Below are 17,877 nucleotides of genomic sequence, written 5' to 3' on the forward strand. Positions count from 1 at the left end.
TGCTTTTCCCGATTGCTTTCCAGACTTTCAGCCTCCTCACGCTGGCTGAGATTCAAGCAGTCGGAAAGGCAATCTGCATAAAAGAGCGAGGAAGCCTTTTTAAACCTGTCATCCTCATTCATCGATCAAAGATTATGATCCTACTTTCTCATTGTTTTATGGAGAGCATTTGTTTGTTTACTACTTTGGCAGCTATCGGTACATAAGCAATGCGTATACTATAAATATACCCATTATCCGAAGGCCCCGCTCTGCAAGCGCTGCCAGGCACCACGCTCGCTGCCATCAAGTTGATAGAAGTACTCCAAACAATAAGCACTGTGCTCGACAGGGTATTCATATTTCCATCTTTCTTCAGCCCGAAAGGCGAAAAGATGAAATCTGTCCAATGCAGACACCTAAGAGAGAGGTCTGCCATCCACTGCTGAAACATCTTGGTGAAGGACAAGTGGGTGGGGGAGACAGCATCAAGCAAGGGTTTGGAGATGCTGCTCAGGTGTGGACACTGGTGCAGAGTGGCAGCGGCAGTGGTGGGTGGCGCAGGAAGGAGCCATGGGAGAAGTCAGTGCCCTGCATCAGAAAACAGGTCGTGAGGAACATGCAAACAGCTGAAACAAAGCTCAGAAAGAAAGCAAGGAAGAGAGAAAGGAGGTTGGTGGGGAGATGCCTGCAGAGTTGGGTGAGAACGGGTGTTAGAGCTGACTGAAGGAGGGGGGCATTGCGGCGAGTGAGAGAGGAGGTGATGGGAGCAGGAAATAAACGCCCAGTTCTTCCACCTTTGCAGGGCTGTGCCCCATCCTGGGGAGCGTGGAGTCAGGGGTCCTCGCTAAGTGGTGGGCACAATGGTGATGCCCCTTTCATGGTCCCCCTCCTCTGCCAAGCCAAAACCATTAAAAACTCAGAAAAACTTTTCTTTTTCACGCTTTGTGTACTTCATCAGAGGGATTTTTCAGATGGAGATTTTGTTGTTGCATGAAGGAATAAAACCATGCATTGTGGCCACAAAGATTAGTAGTTAGACCTGTTTATGCACACAGCTATCCAACCACTGTTATTTGCATCCATATAAACAGAAGCTATGCTAAGGTCTGGCTGAAAATCAAACCCATTGTGAGCTGCCTAGAAGGCTTCAGCAGATGGGAGCCATATAAATAAAATGTGGTGTTGCTATTAACTGCCCTAGCAGTTCAGTGCGTTTCTAACAATGATTATTTGGAATGGCAAGAAAACTGTCGTATCTTGAAGGATGAGTTTATCTTATCTACTGGACTGAGACATTTAAAAGCAAAATGCACAGTCCTTCCTCTTCAGCGGCAATGATGCTTTGAACCCCATTGTTTCCCGCAATGTATGAAAAAGGGAACTGCTGCACAGGTTGGATTAACTTCAGTGCCAATTACATTAGCAAATTCATGTTACAACTCTGTAGAGCTGCTTTAATTTACCTCCATCCCAGTTCGGCACCTACTCTCTCACTCCTAGCCCCAGTAAAGACAGACTGTGCTTTGGTATTTTGAGATAAAGATATAGCTAATTTCAAACAAAGGGAACTTTAGTTCACAAAGATCTGCGTGACTCTTACAGCAACACTATGTCCTGCATCAGAACAAAATGAAGACTTGTAGACACAGCACACCAGCATTCGGTTGTGGAAAAAAACAGGCTGCTCTTATACACGTGAACCCAGTGAGCAGAGATAAATAATTCAGTTTCCTCAGCATGATCCGTGTTTCCTGGCTGCCTCTAAAATCCCCAGTTAGGAAACACCTGACAGGGTCTCTCTGGAGTGGTGACCAGCCCTTTAAACTGGGGAGAGACAACCACCCATGCCTCCCAAATGGCTGTTTTCAGTTCTCTCATGTGTGACAACTGCCTCTCCTTCAGTTCAGCCCTTATGCATTTTCCCCAGACTTTCTTATTCATGAGGTGGTTGTTGCTCTTCACATTCCCCTCTCCATCCCATTAGCAGGAATGAAATATGTTTTCTAGGTTTTTAACCCATTTTATTGCCTGGGCACGGTTGCTCTCTGTGCTCTGTTTCCATTTTTTACCAAAGGCGATGCTTCCCAGCGCTGATGAGATCCTGTTTCTGCCAGGTGGCTGCCACCCAGCTCTGCCATTTCAGCAGCTGAGTTGCCTTTCTAGATTTCACAGTTCACTTTTGTTGAGAGAATATCCTTGTCAAAATACAGATTGAGAAAGTGAGATATAAAGTCTAATGGCCACGGCAGGCTGCAGAGGGAGGCCAGTGTTGGACCTGAGTTACTCTTACCTTGGTGCCACTGGTTCTCAGAGGTGGCTGTTGCTATGGCTGGAAGTGTGGCACTTCCACATTTACAAAGGCCTCATTTTGATGGGTAAAGTTAGCCAACAACTGAGTAATACAGGTGTGTTCCCACGTGATGACTGTGAAGTAAATGATGGCAACACATGAGCTCAGGGAGAAGACACTGCTGGAGGTGGGCAAGGAAAGCATCACCTCTGGGAGAGCCACCTTGGGCTCTGCTGTTCTCGTGTCTTCTTCTAGACTGAATATCAGCTGGATGGAAAAAACCTACCATCTCTTGAATCACTGCCCTATCAGTCCAGTACTTCATGCAGTTGTCTCTGTATACTCTCCTTGTATTTACACATGCCTTTCTCATGGAGCTTAATGTATAAAGATCAAATGCTGGGGGAGTTGGTGTGTAGGGACTGCAGAGTACGACCCAACTTTGGTCAAGGCTGTGTATTGCTTAAATTGTCATATTCTTTAGTCTGCAGCTTGATTGGGTTTTATCTTTTTTCCAACAGTGCCTCAGAAATATAACCAAAAAGACTAGTGCTTCACTGCTAATAAGAAAGCGGAGATGACTCACTACTACTAAAGGTGAGTTATATAGAGTGATTAGATTTTAGTGGATCTGTTTATGAGTTACTTTCCCAGACACAGAGATATTAAAGCTCATCCTCACAGCCCTGCCTGCCTGCCACCTCCTCCAAGGCTGCAGAAGCCCAGCCTGCCACACTGTTAGCACTGCCACTGGCCTTAGCACACGAATAGCATCCCGTGCGTGGGCACACATAAGCACGTGCGCACGCACACGGACTACAAAGTTGAAGAATATTTTTATGGCATTATTTTTATGATAATCTATTTCAATGGTTAATTTAGTTTAGGAGATTGATTTATAACAAGTTTATAGATCTTTTTTACTATTCTTTGTTGAATTATAGAGGTGGCATGTGTGAAATGGAAGTACTTGGCCTATTGTTCTGCTTCTCACGCAACCAATATAGTTGAGACAATAAAAAGATCTATAAAATTAATATATACAGAGAGAAAGGGACAGAGACAGAGAGAATATGTAATGCTCTAGAGTCTGATAATACATTTCTCTCTCCCAGAGAGGTTGAGAGTCAGAATCTACATGTGGAAATACCAAAAAGATCTTACCCTCTTGTATGGACAGAAATGACTTCTAAGCATCCAGGCTATCATCTCCTTTATTTATAAAACCAATTTTCACGGTGTAATTTTTTTGTATTTTTTTAGGCTAGAACCATATTGCTTTGCTAATAGCTTGGAACTAGGCCATCTATTGCCAAGGGCTCACTGGCCTGGAGTTTTTAGGCAGGCTTTTATGGAAACGTAACTGCACTAAGATTTCAACTCCCAATTTTTTTTTATACCAGTACATTATATCATATTTAAATATACCTACATGTGAACACATGCACACTGTAATAGACAAATATTTATACATCTCTCAACAAACCCAGTATATATTCACACATATTAAATGTGATAATAGCATTTTTATCTTACCTGTGCTAAACTGTGTTCAGTGTATACTACTAACTACACAGATGCATTCAGCTCCCTATTCTACCTCCACTGAGGCTTTTTCTGCTATTTAAGACCGTTGAGAAGTGATGTATTTAAGGTCTGGTATCTTGGGCTATTTTAAAACTTACTAGTTTTCCCTTCATATTTGCAATAAAGCAGTATTAGCTAGTAGCCTTTCTTCTATCTGTAACCATGTGACTAGGGAATAGGGGGATTTTTACCTAATTCTTCTTTGGCATTTTCTTCAGCTATTAACCTGTACGAGACGCTAAGGAGATGAAAGCAGGTATAAAACACACACAAAACAGTACAAGTCCCGCGTTTTGTATCGTTAATGCAGTTCCTTTGAATGACTGTTGGTTTGCTCTTGTACCAACAGCAATAGCAGTGCTCTTTTTCTCCCTTGGTCAGAGGTGTACTAAGATAATTCCTAATCAAAGGTTTAACAAAACCTTGCAATGAAATATGAGCAAGGCAATTAATCCATATTAAAATGGTGGAGTCACTTCAGAGCCATGGTATCTTGTCCAAGATGTACAAATCTCTCCAATGATGTATTTGCAAACTGCTGCTATTTTAAACTCTCCTCTTTCCCTGATCTCTCCTCTCTGATTAGTTCTCTGTATGTTAAATTGGGTAAACAAATAGGTAGTGGGTAGATAATTGTGAAGCTGGCTGATGCCTTATCCTCTCATGTGCATAAAGGACAGCAACCTTCTTTAATAAACCTATTCATGTACCATCATTTCTTCTGCAGAGTATAAATATATGGTAATATGAGGTCTGTCTTCTTGTCACAACACGTCACCACTTCTATTTGTACAAAACAGAATAAAACCACCAAGTATAATATTGCAGTCAAATGGAAAGAAAATTTGTGGTTTCTACTGTCAGACAGAAAAGGCAGAACAATGACTTGAATAGAATTGCAGTTTGTCTCTTTAGGTGTTAAAGAAAACCAATTTATTTCATAAACTGCTAGTCATTTAAAGGTTTCAACAGTTTTAATGAAGTTTAACAATTCTATGTAAGATGGATATTGTTTTCTTCATTTTGCATATCCATTGTCCTGTGCAACAGAAACCAGGGCTGTCCACACAGCAGAGAGGTCTAGGTTGAAGGTTACAGACACTGACAAATGATCAAAGTACTGATTTTCTTTTTCTTTTTAATAAACAATCTCCTGGAGTTTTTTCTCTCTAGAAACATAAATAATAAACCTGCAAGATCTGGTAAAGCCAAACAGTTGGAGAGAAAGACCAAATAACAGAATCTGGCTTAGTGCCCAGCAAATCTTTGAAGAAGATTATTCGGTAATGAAAAAGAAAATACACTTGGACTGTACATTATTGAAAGATACAGATAGGAACAGGCAAGTATGGCTTTTGGGGGGTGTGTGTTTTATTACCTAACAGTTCTGTAAAGATACTCACCATAGTGAGTACTGATGCAGACAACTAGAGCTAACGGTGGTACATCAGAACTTCCTAATACTTTTTCAATCCAAGTCAGCTCATCATTTCCATCACATTGAATTTCAAATATTTGTAGTAATAATGCCATAGACTACAGACATAAGTAAGGCAATATTCAGGTATGCAAAGCTTTGTCAGAGGGTAAATGCCTGCAGGTAGCATCATATTGGGACAAAAAGGCTTAGATTGGCTTTGCCTGGATTATTTCATTTTATTTGCAAACACCTGCCAACAGAATTGTGGCTTGCTTTCTGAACATATTGTGTCCCACCCACTGAAGAAAAAGGTTTTTTTGTTTTTATTTTAGAAGCTGCTAGTTGCTGGGATGCAAAAAAGAACTCACATCACATAAGGATATAGTTTCTCCTATACGCTGCATCTGAACCTAGTGTCAGCAATTGCTTTATAGCCAACTCCTATCAAATGACAGCCTCTGGTAAGGCTTGTAATGCCTGCCAGCTGATAGTCAGAAATTAAAGGATACAGAACTGAGTAGTTAAATGCCCCATCCAATGATTAAATTTGTTGACCTTGCATCAGGGCTTTATAGCAGTGCAAATGGCTGGAAGCTGGGCAGGATCACTCAATTATCAGGAGGCTGGAGAGTCTTCCTGCCCCAGGGCCTGTAGTAAGTAACATAAGGGCCTTCAGGTCAGAGAAAGGACAGATTCTGAGCCTTCTGCATCCTGGCTGAAGTGGAGGTGGGCTCCTATGAGTTTGTGAAGCATTAATATAAGCTAAACTTTTGAGAGTACTCTAGCCTTAACAGGCATGCCTCCAGTTGCAGTGAGGATCTGCAGTCTGTATGGGGGATGTGTACCTTGGCAGCTGGGTTGTTTGTGTGTCCACTGAACCTGCTCACCACAGGAATGAAACTCTAAACTGTGACTTGAATCAGCTGTTGGAAGGAGTCATCAGGGAACATGGATAGGCTCACTGTCAGCTGAGATCTTCAAACTAAGGTGAGTCTTTACAAATTATATATATTTGTCTTTCACCTCTTGCTTTTGTACCTCTTTGCTTCTGAAGTGGCAGAAACTGTTTTTTTTCCTTCTGTAGCAAAAGGTTTTTGTATGTGCAGTAGGAGGAAGGTGGCAAAAAATGAATGTTTGCCTCTGTTAAGGAAAATTGATTAAAAATATCTATCAGGGCTGAAGAGCACTTGTATCAGAAAGAGTGTGGCCAGCAGCACTAGGGAAGTGATCGTCCCCCAGTACTTGGCACTGGTGAGGCTGCACCTCGAATACTGTGTTTGGTTTTGGGCCCCTCACCACAAGAAAGACATGGCCAAAGAAGGGCAAAGAAGCTGGTGAAGGGTCTACAGAACAAGTCTTATGAGGAGTGGCTGAGGGAGCTGGGGTTGCTTAGCCTGGAGAAAAGAAGGCTCAGGGGAGACCTTATCGTTCTCTACAACTACCTGAAAGGCGGTTGTAGCAAGGTGAGGGTTAGTGTCTTCTGCCAAGTAGCAAGTGATAGGACAAATGGCCTCAAGTTGTGCCAGGAGAGGTTTAGGCTGGATATTAGGAAAAATTTCTTCACTGCAAGGGTTGTCAAGTATTGGAACAGGCTGCCCAGGGAAGTGGTTGAGTCCCCGCCCCTGGAGGTATTGAAAAAATGTGTAGATGTGGTGCTTAGGGACATGGTTTAGTGATGGACTTGGCAGTGCTAGGTTAACGGTTGGACTTGATGATCTTAAAGGTCTCTTCCAACCAAAATGATTCTATGATCTGAGCTCCTTTTCAGCCAGTTCATCTTGTAAAGACCTTGATCTACAGGGAAGCAGACAAATCTTAATCAACTGTCTTCTGCAAACCCTTTACAGAGGAGCATGCAAAGGTTATAGTTATTTTCACTTTGCTTCTGGCATCTGTCCTTTACTGCCTTTGGTGTGGTGTCCAAAGTAGCTGCCTATCCTGTCTGAGCCTTACCCAGCCGTGATAAAATCTGCCAAAAGCCTTCCCTCTGGCTAGGTCAGGAGCTTATTTCATTTAGAGTCATGATGCCTAATTGTGTACTATGATAATGAACACTGTGAGCTAATCACTGTCCACTTAGCTAGAAAACCACATATTGTTCATACCTATCTGAATTACATTGGAGGTTTCCAGTTCTCACCTATTGCAACTTCTCTTTCTGGTAACAGATACAAATGTCTTTCAGGGTGGATGAACGGTGCCCACAGCATGTGTCTTCCACACAGGCAGTCTTTGCAGATGAAATTCATGCCCATTGTTTGAAATTTCTCCATGCTTTTCTCTGTAGAATTCTTTGCAGGAGCCTTTTGACAACAACTTTGGGTCTGTAAGGGGCAAATAACGTGAAACACGTTTCTAATGAGCAATAATTACAGGTTTAAATAGCTGGCACAATCAGTGTTCAGTGATTTCATTATTAGATGGCACCGTAATTTATGCTAATCCTGATAACGGTTCCGGATGAGAGAGGTCCAGACATAGGCGATTGCACTGCAATTATTTACACCCTGTATTTCTGAAACAATAGATATGGTAATTTGGAAATCAGATGACTGTGATTTCATTTATTATGGTAGGAAACACATGTAACAAGTTGTGTCAACAACTATAAAATTAAATAGGATTATTTGATTTCCAATTCTAGGTTTATTCCTTGTTAGCTTTCTCTGCCCTAAAAGATCCATGAATCACAGGAAGTGACAAGAGGGGGAAAGGGAGCTTTTTTTAGTGGAGACCTGGAATTTTTTATTTTTCTACCCTTTTGTAAAGCTTGCATTTGGCTACAGGTTCTCAGTGCAGCAAAAGTGGGAGGTGAACTTCATGAGTCTGCTTTCATCTAGCTACCAGCTTTGTAATTGCTGCAAACAAAGCCAAACCTCTCAACCTTCCTAAGTGACTGGGGTACGCACTTGTGCCTTTTAGCTCTACTGGGCTCTTGTGCAAGTAAACCATCGGTAAACTGTGAGTTTTCAAATGAAAACATGCCAGTCTGGTGGGTGGCAGGGCATCCTGCCAGCTCTGTTCGAGGAGGTTGTTGTGGCAGACTGCAGTGCTTGGGGGGAGCATTCGAAGATGGCCCTGTCTGTAACGGCTATGTTTCCTGGTGACTTTCAGCTGGGGACTTGTATTGAGTGAGCTGCGTTAAACCCATCTGGAGGTGACACTTGTGATGAGACATACCCCTGACTGCATCCAAATGTAGACCTGAAAAGAACTGAGTGCTAAACAGCCAATATATCAATAGAAATCTTAGATGGTGAAATGTATTAACAAATCCCAGGCAGTCCCCTGGAGCCAAAGTGCCAGGGCTCATCTCCGTAGCCTTCTCTGTCTGTCTTTTCTCTTAGAAGCTACTGCCAATGGGAGCTGCCTCCCTCTTCTTCAGATTAACCCTGACACTAATCGCTCCCAAAGTCCCATAGTTCAGCTAGATTCACAGCAGGGAGTATACCACAGAGGTTTAGGGGGAAAAGAAATGAAGGCTGGAGTGTTTTCAGTATGCAGAAGACTAGGAAAGCCTTTAGCATAAGAACCTGCACTCAGGTTCATTCCTCAGCACCTCAGTCATGCCAAACAAGTCAATTAGACTGTGCATGTGTTTAAAATTAATCCCGTCCTACGTATTTTGTGGGACTGGAAGATCAGGTCTCTGGTATGACTAAGTGAGGTAATAGTCTGTTGATTGTTAGAAGTTCCTGGAACAATCAGGACTCTAGTCACTCTGCCAAAATATTATTCACTGTAATTAGGACAATGAACATCACTAAAATCCCATTCACTCCACCTCTCCTCCATTCCTGCTCTGGTGAACTTGTACAGTCTTTCATAAATAGACATTTCAAATTTGGAAATTGCTATTAGTGGGAATAGACGTGCATGTTCTAGGAAGGAATTTTCTTCCAAAACATGGTCTGGACACTAAAGACCAGTGTGTATATATTGTATTTCATTTCTTTGATTGCTGGGACTTTCCTGCAGTATCTACACTGGAGGGGGTAAAAGAAGGCATGCAAATACCATAGCTATTCATGAAAGGGAAGCAATGAGTGCTGAGGAGCTCATCAATTTGCAAGATTTGTATCCTGATGCATCCAAAACAGTCTCTACCACCAAGTCTCTGTTTCATGATGTGATGAATGAAGGGCTGCGGTGGCCCTGGTCATAGGTGGTCGTCAGGGCTGCAAGCCCAGGGGAGTGCTGTGAGGGAGTATCAGGGCAGCTTTGCCAGCAGCTCAGCAGCAGCTGGGCTCGCAGGACTCCTGTGCATTACTGTCCGTCTCTTTGGCGTGCTCCCTGGTGCTCTTGCTTGCTTTCTCTTGCCCAGATGCAGGGCTGGTCAGGCCTCCTGCCACTGCCTTCCCCAACCTCCTTGGGCAAGGAGCAAGGCGAGGCTGGCCCAGGTGCCAGATTTAGGAGGCATGGTTACTCCTGGGAAGCTCCTGGAGAGCTGAGAGTTGGCTTTATGAAAGCTGGCCATCCCTGTAATTGCCAACTCCCAGCAGAAAGGATGGGAAATGACTAGTGAACAAGCTACTGCAATGCACGTATTTGACAGTGGACAGCCATGGAGGCTTGGAAAATCATATCCAGAGGTTTTGGTAAACCTCATCTGAACTGCCCAAGGTGTTTAAGCTGAGACACCTCATGCAAGAGAGGCTGTCACTGTGGTTTTGGTCCTTGCTGCTTTCAGCATAGCTGGGATTTCTGAGAACAGCCATTCTTTGTGGTATTTCATTTTCTGTTCATAGCCTGACCTGGAAGGACACAAGCAATGAAACTGCAAAACAAACAAACAAAAAGGTGAAGCTATAAAACCCTCTTACCCTAGCTTTTTAGATCTGCCAACTTTATCCTTTTAAAGTTTTGAACAGGTGAAGTTCCAGGTTAATTCCCTCTTTATACAAAGAAATTTGCCTATGTGTTTAGTAGAAATAGAAACAGCTGGAGGAGAAAACCTGACTCTGTCATGTATAGTGTGTTGTCAGTGTTAGGATGGTAGCTGTCAAAGGCGGACTTCAATATAATCAACTTGCATTTGGTTTTGTATACAACCCATTAATACACCAGCTTTGACTTGTACAGTATCTCACTATGTTTAGAAAAGGAACACTCCAGTGCCTTGATCCCTTCCAAGAAAATTGCTTCATTTACAAGCTTCTTTTGTAAATACAGAAGTTAATTCCACAGAGCTTCATCTTCACTTCATAGGAAAATATTCTGTGTTTATCTTCTGAAACCAGTGGACATAAAACACTTCATGTCGGAAACCTACAGCATGCGACTTTGAGTAAAGGGGCCTGCTTTCGTCATGGTTAAGATAAACAAAAATCTAACTGGAGGAAACATCTCCCCTGGATGGAGTCCATTCTGGAGTTGTTTTCTGTGGAAGTTACAAATTGCTTTGTTGCTGTGTAATATAAACAATTTTTCAAAATGCTGGTGTCGAGCTATTGATATTTAAGATCACCTCATTAATCATCTTGGGGAGTAACAAAGTTATCCAAGTTCACGGACTGGCTTCCTAAAGTGGATAATAATAAATAGCAGACAAGAAGTAACATTTAAAAATACAGTGTTAGTGAACCTTTGGCCGTGAGTAAAGATTGATTTGAAAGGACATCATAAAAAGGTTTCATAATGTTGGGGAAATGATCCGGTCAAGGGTCAGGTGTGCCGTGTGGGGAACAGAAAGGAAACTGTGAATGCAAGTGGTGGTGAGTGTCATGCAGAAAAATATTCTATGCTAAAATGCAAGTAGTAGATTATTTTATTTTTGTATGCATTTGGAGAACCAAGATGAAAAGCAGGATTAGGTTGGCCTCTTGCAGTTGTGAGTAAAAAATGTGAAAAGCAAACCATTTTCTTAGAATAAAAGTTACAAATCTGACCCTTGCTGTCTCTGTGATTTATGTGAACTCTGGCAGGAAAGATCTGCAAAAGGAAAGCAGCTCAAGGAGATCTAAACTTGCTCAAGCTGAAGGAGGCAAGGCAGTTGCCAGGGTTAGAAAGAGGAGCCGATCTCACCCACAGGGAAGCACAGGAGATAGTCAAGAGGCTGTGGAAGCATACAGAGATGTGGTGGGGAAGAGCAGTCATTTTTCAGTATTTGCCTTTGTCCCTCTTGTCACATAAGTATACCAAAGTGATCATGTTCTCCAATCACAGTGGTCAAGTTTTCCACCTGCATCACCTTCACTTGGTATAAGTGCAAACAGCTGTGAAAGACCAGCTGAGGAACTGGGAGTAAATGTAGGTATTTAGGGATGTTCAAGAGCTTGTGGGAAGGAGAAAAATAAGGACTACATTAAGAACAGAGTAAGTTGTTTGCTTTTGACCCTGAATACCTGTGCATTTCAGAAAGTTAGTCATATTGCATGATAATCTCATTTACAAGGTTTCTTCAAAGATAAAATAAGGTGGGTTCTCCAGAGTAGTGCCTTCAGAAACAAACGGCATTCAGCTAAAGCTAAAAGGCTTTCTTAAACCACCAAAGCAGTGTTGAGTAGTGCATTTCTGGTGGTTCTGAGTGATTGGAAGAATCCCTCTTTGCTCTCACAGTATTTAGAAATGACTTAGGAAAATGCATAATGTGAACATTTAAATGAGTGCTCAGGTGTTGTCATCAAAACTGCATGTTTATATTTTTTAGGGTGAACTTTCTCTGTTAAAAAGAAGAAAGGCAAAGAGCTGTTTGCACGGGTGCCATCTGAAATGGCTGTGGTTGGAGGAGAAAAAAGTGAAATAAAGGTTTTGTCTCTCTTCTCCTTGATCATTTGCCAAGAGAAGAGATGCTTTTTATGAAAGGATGTCTTAGTCTCCATGTCTAAGATGCGCATCAGGACCTGACCTACTCCTGCTATGGGCAGCCTGGGGACTAGTTTTATTCATCTCTGTTGATTCTCTAGGACTCAGATGCCAGGTTTGGCACTGGAAGCTATTGGACAGGATAATTTGAGGAAGGTCTGGAAATAAAATACAATACATGGTCTGCAATACAATACACGGGTCCGCTTTTGATATCACTTAATCTGGCACTGCTTCAGTTTACTTCCACTGACATCAGCTGCTGATTTTCCTCATACACAACTTATGCAAGAACAGATTTGAGATTTATGTTCAATTTGTTTTATTACCCAAATCTGCTTAGTTGAAATGGAGATTGGAGTATTGGGAGGGGAAAAAACCCCATGCTGCTGCTTCAACCTTCCTGTGGACAGCATTTTCAGGACAAGAAACTGAAACAAAAGTAGTACTATAAATTCAGAGCAGGACTCTTTCAGTCTCTTCTGTAGTGGACTTGAAAAATTTTATAAAGTGGCAGAAATTGTTTATTGAGTAGATCTTTGTCTTATGGCTTTCCCAACTCTACAATATTGCATGTTGTACTTTTTTTTCTTATCTCTTTGACTGAAGGCAACTCTGTTGTGGATTCTGGCTTCTTGAAACCTGACTCTTACTCCCATCACAATCTTGCTTGGATTGCATACTTTTTGAGTAAGGAACATCTTTTCATCATGTGTCCTCAGTGTCTGCCACAATAGGATGCTTCCACCTGATTGAGGTATCTGGAAGCTACCACAATGCAAATAATAAATCGTAGCAGGAACAGCAATAGTCATTCACCCACCATTGCTACCTGAAGGAACACTTAAAAAATATGGCGAGGACGTACCAAATGCTAGCCTTGGGCAACACCAGGGTACCGTCATTGGTGCCAGAAGTGTTGCACAGTGCATAAGAAAGCTTAATGCATGAGGCATCTGTCGGAGGGGAAGAAATGGAAAATCTCTTGCCAGAGAATGAGATGAAATGTTTATGAATGTTGTGTAAATAAAAAGAAAAAAATGAAGGCATGGTATAGGATTAGAATAAGTAAATACAATACCATATTTGTAAGTACTGTACAAATAAAAGTTAACAATTGATTCTACTTGGAGACTTTGTCCTTTTAAAGAGAGAATGATCATATATTCTATGTTAGTTTAATCACTGGTTTAGAGCAATTCAACAGGCACTCCATAAATGCACTTTATATTTTCTTTTAAGTGAAAAATGTATTTCTCTTGTGATTTTTTTCCTGCCTGTCTTTAAGAACGCTGACAGAAGTTCAAAGCTGTAGGTTGGCTCACAAGCATGAGAGCACTGCTGCTTTAAAAGCAATTTAATTTTAATACAACTTATTTTTGATGCAAGATGTACTGAATGGCTCGGAGAATGAGTAAAAAAATCTGAAGTCTTTAATTTCTTTATTTCAGCATTTAATAGGGCCCAGTTTTATAGAAATGGGGGCTTGTGTACTTCATTTAAAAAATCAAACCCTGTAATTAGCATTAATTATCCTTTCTGGAGAGGTTTTTGGAAAAAAGCCAAGGATTAACTGAAAAGAGGGACTGACATGCCTTCTCCTCCTGAGGGGTTGCCTAAGGTCAGCAGGGAGAGATTCTGCTGTGCGCTGTGGGACCCTTACACTGGGCAGCCCCTGATGTAGCTGCTTTACTGGAAGATCTAACTCCACGTTAACATCTGGGTTTTTGATTTCTTTTTTTCCTTAACTAAACGGCTGGACTGGAGGCTCTTCTGTGCAGAAAACGCACCTTCCTAACTTTCTCCAGTCAAGTCTTCCTCCTCCTCCACTGAGATGACTATCTATGAAATTTCCTATATAAGCCTTGCAGTATTTACTTAAAATTATATTTCCTGTATATACCACTGTCACAAGTCATACGAAAGTGATTGATGTAATTTTAAGGACATAAATATTTAGAATCATCTACCTCTGGGAAATGCATTTAACTAGATTCTTGCCCCTTACCTTAAAACGCTTTTATTAACTTTTGAAAGTGTTATTTAAACTTACACCTCCCACTTTATTAAGTTGTGGATGTACTATACATCAGAAAACAAAACCATTCAGGACTGTGAAGAAGAGGGCCCAAAGCAGAGCTGTGGCAAAAGCACTAAAATAATCTATTTAAGGCGTACTCCATAAAAAGTTATTTTGGATCATTCGTGGGATTCTTAAATTATGTGGGAAGGAATTGTATTGCGTGAATTCTCCTTAATGAAGAGAGGATTCCCTCTTGCTCTGTAATAGTTGCTCTATTCTACCGGTGGCATTCTCTCTGCAGGGCAGCAAGTGCTCAGAAGAATTTTAAGGCACGAGAAGTAAAACTTCTAAAAGCCTGTGTGCGTGTATCACCCGTGCTTAAGGGACTTGAACTCTTGCACCTCCTGTGTTTCTCAGCAAATAAATCACTTTGAGTGATTGCACAGATCCAAAGTACTTGTTTACATGTCATCTGCACCATGTCTCCAATCTCCATTCTCACCTGCAGAAGGAGCGTGACTGCCCTAAACCCTCATGCAGTCCGTGGCTGAGAATGAATTCCCTTTACTGCTTTTGCTCACATCACTTAACCTTTGTAGCATAAATAGTGTAGCGTAAATAATTCTCTCGATGATAAGTACTCATTATCTCTTTTCCTTATCCCTGAAGGAATATTTTGCTTTTGTTGTTATTTGGAGCCTGTAAAAGCTCTATACCAGCTTTTATGGTGCAGAACTGTTGAAACTGGGCTTCAAACATTGTTATTCATGCAAAATTGTCATGGCTACTAGTAAGCCTACCCACACTGCCTGTGTTGCCTCAATAAAATGCCTCTCAGTTAATGCTTTTGAGAGTGGAATAAAAGAAAAATTATCTGCAAATCCTTCTACAAGAGGACTCGGTGGGCTCAAGAGGAGCCTTCAGGAAGGCTGTCCCCAAGGAAATTATTCTCCTGAGATGGGGATTGCATTTTGCTACCTCTAAAAGTGCTTGTCTAGCTCTATCACCTTCCTTATGGATATGGAGTCCCTCTTTCCTTATCTGGTTCTTTGTTTTCTGCCTTGAGATCCTGCTCTGGAAAGGTCTAAAATGACAGCTGCTCCATAGGAGAAGGCATCTTTAAGGCCAGTATTGAGATACTTTGTAGGACAAGGTTCCAGCGATATCTGCCCTCCCCCCCCCCCCCCCTTTTTTTATCTAAAGCGAACTGAGTTGCCATTTCCTCGTTGGTGTTTTTTTGGTTGGTTTTTCTTTTCTTTTTTTTTTTGTTTTTCCCCTCCCTCCTGCCACCACTACCTTTCTCCTGCTGCCTTCTACACATCTACTCTCATAAAATCAAGGAGCAGCTCTATTCCTCAGATATTGTCCAGGCCCCTTTCTAACTAGATGTGCAAAAGCCTTTCCATCAGCTGGACAGAATGATGAAAGATAAGCAGCTTCCATATGGAGACTTTTGAAATCTCTTCTATGCATCAGTAGTGTCTTTTCTTCCCACAGGCTGTCATCTCATCCCACTACATCCTTTACCACTTCCATGGCTTTCTTGAGGCGTATCAGATGCCTGTAGAGGGGCAACATATTTTCCTATACACATTAATAAGATGATATATGACCATCCTATTTTGTAAATGTTATGTTTGTTAAATGCTCTGTGATAAATATTATATGAACACCACTGCTTCTTTGTCTGATGCAAATATCTAGGTATCCATTCTGCAATCAGTAGTCAGATATTTTCTAAGTGCTAAAAATAGGGGTTGCCATCTACTGTGGAGTGACTCCTTGCCACTAGGCAGGTACCATTTTCTTTGATACCTAAGCTAAATTTAAAACTAACTGTCTCTAAAACACAGTGAAATTTGCCTGAGGCACTTCTGAAAGCTGTAGTAGAGTTCCAGTTTAGTCTGATCAACAGAATGGCTAATACTTACTCAGGTTTCTCTTTTTAATATATCTTAGTGTATGTCGTTCTCTGATTTCTTCCATCACTGATAAAAGTACTGCATTTAAAAACTGGGTTCCCATCCCAGATGGGTAGCTCTGATCTCATTAGGGGACTTGATTTATTTTGATATCAAGCTGTGTTTTCCAGAGTGGATTTGTAAGTCCAGAAAGGCCCATAAATTGCCTTTTCTTGAGTAATGCTCATTTAGCAGCAAAGAAAATGGAGTAAGCCTAAGTATTTCAATGGCGAGTGTCTGGGCTTGTGAGTTTGCCAAGGGAGGAGAGGCAAAAGAATCATAAGGGTGTGAAAACTCATACATACCTTTGGGGAATTTTTGAGCCTAACTGCTTAGGTTTCAAAAGGTCTTGATATTCATCTTACTGTTTTCAGTCATTCCAGTAGGTGAAAATTGTTCTGTTTTGCTCCTAGAGAAGTGGATGTACTAGTTCTGCTAGATATACTCAGTACAGGGAAGTGAAAAGTAACTGGAAATAGGAATTATTCATGCTGTCAGTCCCAGCTTTACTTGATAAAACTGGTTCTGAAGCTGGTATGATGCAGCAAAGGATTCTGTGTGTTTTGCCAAGGGAAGCTGACGGGGATGTTGCTGTGCCATAGTAGGGCTGCTTCTTAAGCTCATCCTCAGCTTTTTGAAGGTGCCACATCCACATCATCTGAGCTGAGGGCTGTGCAGTAAAAGGCGTGTGGTCAGGGCCTTGAGATGACGCTAAGCCAAGCTTTGGCAGTGTAGGTGGTCTTCTGGAACCCTGTGTCAGGTGAGGCTGGATGTAGCTGCAGTGTTGATGGGGGTGAGGAATGACAGGGTACAGCCAAGGGGGATGCAGGCTATTTTTGTGTAATATGCTAGTTGTTATATACTCTTCACCTCGCTAAATCTGCCTTTGAAATTCCTCCAGCTGAATGCCTGTGTGGGCCTCTTGATTATGTCTTTCACGCTGGTCTGTCTCCTAACAGTGCCAGCGAGTCCTGACAGAGTCTCAGTTCTTTATTTCCTGCCTGCACCAAAATGCGAAACTTTCTTGCAGTAGTTTAATAAATAAATTGATATTTACCTAAGGATTACTGAAAGGTCCCAGAGTGACACTGCTGGAAACTGGTGCATTTTTGTCGATAGTGTGAACAGTGTCAGTACAAACTTCTCTCTGCTTTCTCTGCAGGGATGCCTGTGTTTTAGAGATCCTGGCAAATTCAGCCCTCTAGATGAATCAGTCATCAACCTGTTGGTGAAGTTTCCATCAAGAGATGGAGTTTACTAACTGGAATTGTCAGGTGTATGTTCTTGCCATGGCCTTTACAATGGCCTCAGAGTGACTGAGTTGGACCCGAATAATTCACTCTCCTGCTTCGTGCTTCACAGAATAGCTTAGATATGTTTTCCTTTGAATAGGTGTTTATCTTACGTAGAAGAAGGAAGTTTCTTAAAGATTGGCCTTGTGTTTTGGCATGGAAGTTGAGCTTGTAAATATTTCAACAGACGCTTATCTCCTTTGATGCTGTGTTGGTGGGTGTGTCAAAGTTGGTCTATAGTTGCCATTTGAGAAGCCTAGGGGAGGAAACCTGGTTTCTCAGGAAGGGTGAAAATGAAATCAGATGAGGTGTGACTCCAGGTGAGTGGCATAGCTTTTGGTAAGGGGAACACTAGTATAAAATGTTCATCTAGATTAAGTAAATCCAGACACGTAGGAAAAGCAGTGACATCATTAAGGTGTTTTATGTCAGAGTTCTGTGTAAGTACACAATGAACCTAATTATGTACAGGGTATCACCTTTGTCTGTCAGTTGCTTGCTGGCTATCCTGGACACAA

Source organism: Platalea leucorodia, assembly GCF_965183815.1.
Source record: "Platalea leucorodia genome assembly, chromosome: 7".
Taxonomy (NCBI): Eukaryota; Metazoa; Chordata; class Aves; order Pelecaniformes; family Threskiornithidae; genus Platalea; species Platalea leucorodia.